The sequence below is a fragment of the Arachis duranensis genome, chromosome 9, assembly GCF_000817695.3.
Source record: "Arachis duranensis cultivar V14167 chromosome 9, aradu.V14167.gnm2.J7QH, whole genome shotgun sequence".
Taxonomy (NCBI): Eukaryota; Viridiplantae; Streptophyta; class Magnoliopsida; order Fabales; family Fabaceae; genus Arachis; species Arachis duranensis.
In genome coordinates this window covers 61,759,454-61,765,295 of record NC_029780.3, presented here as the reverse complement: position 1 = coordinate 61,765,295, position 5,842 = coordinate 61,759,454, and the positions used below count along the sequence as shown (strand labels likewise).

General features: G+C 42.7%; 1 non-coding gene across 1 annotated transcript; it reads right to left on the bottom strand.

Annotated features, from left to right (window-relative positions):
- Nucleotides 1-1,044: 1,044 nt before the first annotated feature.
- Nucleotides 1,045-1,148, bottom strand: LOC127742173 (small nucleolar RNA R71). Its single transcript, XR_008003360.1, has one exon. It is a non-coding gene; the product is annotated as a small nucleolar RNA R71 (small nucleolar RNA).
- Nucleotides 1,149-5,842: the final 4,694 nt, after the last annotated feature.

Sequence of the window (5,842 nt, the reverse complement as noted above, 5' to 3'; positions counted from 1 at the left end):
GTAAAGGGAGAAGTTACGAAGAAGAAATGAAGAAGAAAAACTGTTTTTGATCGAGAAAATTCAAAATAAAGCCAAGAGAGAATGGGGGCAATTAATGCCAATTAAATGCGAATGTTAAAACTGCTTGCATTCCGAAAAAAGCGCTAATACAAAAGCGCGCTTTTAGAGGAAAACGTTCTACATTCAATAAAGACTCTACAAAGAAAGGAATTGACAAAATGCTTGAGTTCGACTTCACTGAAGAAGGACCGAAGTCAAGGACTCGACCTCCAAAGGAAGAACCGAGCTCAAGCAGGGGCACTGTTCATACCCTGGGTCGAGCTTTTCGACCCGGGATGATTGGAGATAAAGCGACCGACCTCTTCAGGTCAGACTATCCGATCTCTTCTTAAAGAGCTCGGCCAAATCGACAGAAGAGCCCAGTAAAGGGCCTAAATAGAGGAGCACGACCCAAATCCTAAGGCGGCCTAAGCCTATAGAGATAAAGGTGATTCCGTTGAAAGATACGCTGACCTCAACTCAAAGCTAAAGATAAAGATAAGATAACTAACTTATCTTATCCAAAGGTCACATCTCACCATTATAAATACACTGGAGCACCCAGGTATAACTCATACTCTGATTCTACATAAACCTGCTTAATACCCTTGCTAACTTAAGCATCGGAGTCCCTTGCAGGTACCCCCACCCTTCGGTGACAAAGGATCAGCAGCACATTCAGTCCAACAAGTCGGACGCACCAGCTCCGGCCGCTATTCACCAGCCGGACACATCGGTTCCGACCAGCGCAGAAGATCTCGTCCGAGATCGACCTACAACTTCAGGTAACCCTCGGAACAGTTCTTATCTGAATTTTTGCAGATCTGTGATACTGTTAAGACCAATGGGGTTGATTATGAGGTCTACAGACTTATGCTTTTCCCCTTTGTTGTAAGAGACAGAGCTTGAACATGGTTGTACTCACAACCTAGAGAAAGCCTAAATTCTTGGGACAAGCTGGTCAATGCTTTCTTGACCAAATTCTTTCCAACTCAAAAGATAAGTAAGCTCAGAGTGGATGTCCAAACCTTCAGACAGAAGGAAGGTGAATCCCTCTATGAAGCTTGGGAAAGATACAAGCAATTAACCAAAAGGTGTCCTTCTGATATGTTTCCAGAATGGAGCATCATATGTATATTCTATGATGGTCTGTCTGAGTTATGCAAGATGTCATTGGACCACTCTGCTGGTGGATCTTTTCATCTGAAAATGCCTGCAGAAGCCCAGAAACTCTTTGAAATCGTTGCAAATAACCAGTTCATGTACACTTATGAGAGAAATCCTGTGAATAATGGGGTGACTCAGAATAAAGGAATTCTTGATATTGACACTCTGAATGCCATATTGGCTCAGAACAAAATATTGACTCAGAAAGTCAATATGATTTCTCAGAATCTGACTGGATTGAAAGCTGCATCCGATAGTGTTAAAGAAGCCTTCTCTGAAAACACCTATAATCCTTCATAGAGGAGACATCCAAATTTCTCATGGAAAGATCAACAGAAGCCTCAACAAGGCTTCAATAACAATAATGGTGGGAGAAATAAGGTTGGCAATAGCAAACCTTTCCCATCATCTTCTCAGCAACAGACAGAGAATTCTGAGCAGAGCTTCTCTGGCTTAGCAAATATAGTCTCTGATCTATCTAAGGCCACTCTCAGTTTCATGACTGAGGTATGGTCCTCCATCAGAAATTTGGAGGCACAAGTAGGTCAGTTGAGTAAAAGAGTTACTGAAACTCCTCATAGCACTCTCCCAAGCAATACAGAAGAGAATCCAAAAAGAGAGTGCAAGGCCATCTACGCGTCCAACATGGCCGAACCTGTAGGGGAGGGAAAGGCAATGATTCCTAGTGAGGAAGACCTCATGGGACGTCCACTGACCAATAAGAAGTTCCCTAATGGGGAACAAAAGGAATTTGAGGCTCATACAGAGACCATAGAGATTCCACTGAACTTCTTACTACCATTCATGAGCTCTGAAGAATATTCTTCTTCTGAAGAAGATAAAGTTACTACTGAAGAGCAAATTGCTCAATATCTAGGAGCAATCATAAAGCTGAATGCCAAATTATTTGGTAATGAGACTTGGGAGGATGAACCTCCATTGCTTATTAATGAACTAAACGCATTGGCTCAGCTGAAGATACCTCAAAAGAAACCGGATCCCAGAAGGTTCTTAATACCTTGCACCATTGGCACCATGACCTTTGATAAGGCTCTGTGTGACCTAGGATCAAGTATCAACCTCATGCCACTCTCTGTAATGGAGAAACTAGGGATCTTTAAGGTACAAGCTGCAAGAATCTCACTGGAGATGGTAGACAAATCAAAGAAACATACTTATGCACTTGTAAAGGATGTCTTGGTAAAGGTTGAAGACCTTTACATCCCTGCTGATTTCATAATCCTAGACACTGAGAAGGATGAGGATGAATCAATCATCCTTGGAAGACCCTTCCTAGCCACAGCAAAAGTTGTGATTGATGTAGACAGAGGAGAGCTAGTCCTTCAGGTGAATAAGGACTACCTTATGTTTAAGGCACAAGGATCTTCTTCTGTAAACATGGAGAAGAAGCATGAAAAGCTTCTCTCAGTATAGAGTCAAACAGAGCCCCCACACTCAAACTCTAAGTTTGGTGTTGGGAGGCCATAATCATGCTCTGAACATCTGTGAAGCTCTGTAAGAGCTTCCTATCAAGCTATTGACATTAAAGAAGCGCTTATTGGGAGGCAACCCAATTTTATCTATATTACTTACTCTTTTATTTTGTTTTCCATTGTTACTTTATGTTTCCTTTAGGATGATGATCATGTGGAGTCACAAAAACATTTGCAAAAATTAAAGAAAAATCAAAAACAGCATAAAAAATGGCACACATTGGAGGACGAGCTTACTGGCGTTTAAACGCCAGTAAGGATACCAAAATGGGCGTCTAACGCCCAGCCTAGCACCATTCTGGGCATCTAAACGCCAGAAATGGGCAGCAGTCTGGCATTTAAATGCCAGAACTGACAGGCAAACTGGCATTTAAATGCCAGTAAAGGTATAAAAATGGACATTTAAACGCCCAGTCTGGCACCTTTCTGGGCGTTTAAACGCCAGAAAAGGGCAGCAGGGTGGCATTTAAACGCCAGAAAAGGGCACCAGCCCGGCATTTAAATGCCAGGATTAGCACTCAGAGGGTGTTTACACGCTAGAATGGTGCAGAGATGAGAAATCCTTGACACCTCAGGATCTATGGACCCCACAGGATCCCCACCTACCTCAACTCACTCTCTCTCTTTTTCACACCTTCCAATAACACCCTTCCCCAAATACCCTTCACCAATCACCTCCATCTCTCTTCACCATCACCTCTTCACCACTCACATCCACCCACTCTTCCCCAAAAACCCCACCTACCTCAACATTCAAATTCAAAACACTTCCCTCCCAAACCCACCCACTCTCACACGGATCCCCTCCCTCTCTTATACCTTTATCTCCTCTATTTCTTCTTCTTCTCCTTTTTTCCTTCTTCTTTTGCTCGAGGACTAGCAAACCTTTTAAGTTTGGTATGGAAAAAGCCTTACTTTTTTTGTTTTTCCATAACCATTAATGGCACCTAAGGCCGAAGAAACCTCAAGGAAGAGGAAAGGGAAGGCAATTGCTTCCACCTCCGAGTCATGGGAGATGGAAAGATTTATCTCAAGGGTCTATCAAGACCACTTCTATGAAGTTGTGGCCAAGAAGAAGGTGATCCCCGAGGTCCCCTTCAAGCTCAAAAGGAGCGAATATCCAGAGATCCGACATGAGATTAGAAGAAGAGGATGGGAAGCTCTCTCCAATCCCATTCAACAAGTCAGAATCTTAATGGTTCAAGAGTTCTATGCCTTTGCATGGATCACTAAGAACCATGATCAAAGTATGAACCCGAACCCAAAGAATTGGCTCATAATGGTTCGAGGGAAATACTTAGATTTCAGTCCGGAAAATGTAAGGATGGCATTCAACTTGCCAATGATGCAAGGAGATGCACGCCCCTACACTAAAAGGGTCAACTTTGATCAAAGGTTGGACCAAGTCCTCATGGACATATGTGTAGAAAGAGTTCAATGGAAGAGAGACTCCAAAGGCAAGCTGGTTCAACTAAGAAGGCTTGACCTTAAGCCTGTGGCTAGAGGATTGTTGGAGTTTATCCAATGCTCCATCATTCCTACTAGCAACCGGTCCAAAGTAACTGTGGATCAGGCTATCATGATCCATAGCATCATGATTGGAGAGGAAGTGAAAGTTCATGAGATCATACCTCTAGAACTGTACAAAGTGGCTGACAAGCCCTCCACTTTGGCAAGGTTAGCCTTTCCTCACTCATTTGTCACCTATGCAGTTTAGCTGGAATTGTTATAGAGGAAGACACCCTCATTGAAGAGGACAAGCCCATCACCAAAAAGAGGATGGAACAAACAAGAGAGCCCACTCATGGACCTCAACAAGTGCATGAGGAAGTTCCTCATCAAGAAATCCCTTGATGCCAAGGCATCTAGGCCAGTTTTACTGACCTTTTCTTTACTATTTTAGGGTAGTTTCATGCATTTTCTTAGTGAATAAGGCAAGTTTTGGATGAAAATACACTTACACCTTGATTCAAGCAACTATTGTGAATTTTACATGATTTCATAAGGATTTTGCAAGGATTGAATGACAAATTGATGATGCATAATCTCATGACTTGAGCTAGAGCTTTGATGCACTTTATTTGCTTGATTTCAGGACAAAGGAAGCAAGGAAGAACCACGTTAGTAACAACGTTAATCTAGTTAACGTGACCACTAACGTGGAATGGGAATGACCTTGCAACGTTAATGAGAAAAGTGATCACCAATAACGCCTGCAAAGCCATCATAAGCCCACATTAATTGCCACGTTAACTAGGTTAACGTGGTAATTAATGTGGAGATAAAGAGAGCTCCAACGTTAGTGGTAAACGTGAACACCATTAACACTCCAAAAGTTGGCAATTAGCCACATTAAGAGTCACGTTAACTTAATTAACGTGAGCTCTAACGTGGAAGGGAGGAACAATGCCAACGTTAGTGACATTCACCTTTGTCACTAACGTTGGATCAAGCTAGCATTGCCCACGTTAGCGGTCACGTTAAGACCACTAACGTGAAAGTTAACGTGGAGCTAAGATTGATGAGCCAACGTTAGTGACACTCACCTTTGTCATTAACGTTGGAGATGGCATTCACTACCACGTAAGTGGCCACGTTAACCTAGTTAACGTGAACTCTAACGTGGAAAGTAGGGGCGTTTGGAGCATTAGTGACAAAGGAAAGTGTCACTAACGCTCTCGAAGATAGGCATGCCAACGTTAAGAGTCACGTTAGTTAAACTAACGTGAACTCTAACGTAGGGAAAGGGGGCATAATACAACGTTATTGGAAAAGGTGATTCCCAATAACGTCTGCAAAGGACCAAGAGGCAACGTTAGTGGTCACGTTAGTGCCACTAACGTTGAAGTTAACGTCACGTTAGTGCCACTAAAGTTGAAGTTAACGTGGACTATATGGGGGTGGAACGTTAGTGAAAAAGGTGATTGCCACTAACGTTCTCGAACCCACAATTTCACTTAACGTTAACATCACTAACGCCCATTGATGGTGTTTTTGTGGAAAACGAATTTTCCAACACAAAACTCAACCGGCAAGTATACCGGGTCGCATCAAGTAGTAATAACTCACAAGAGTGAGGTCGATCCCACAGGGATTGATGGATCAAGCAACTTTAGTGGGTGATTAGTTTAGTCAAGCTAACA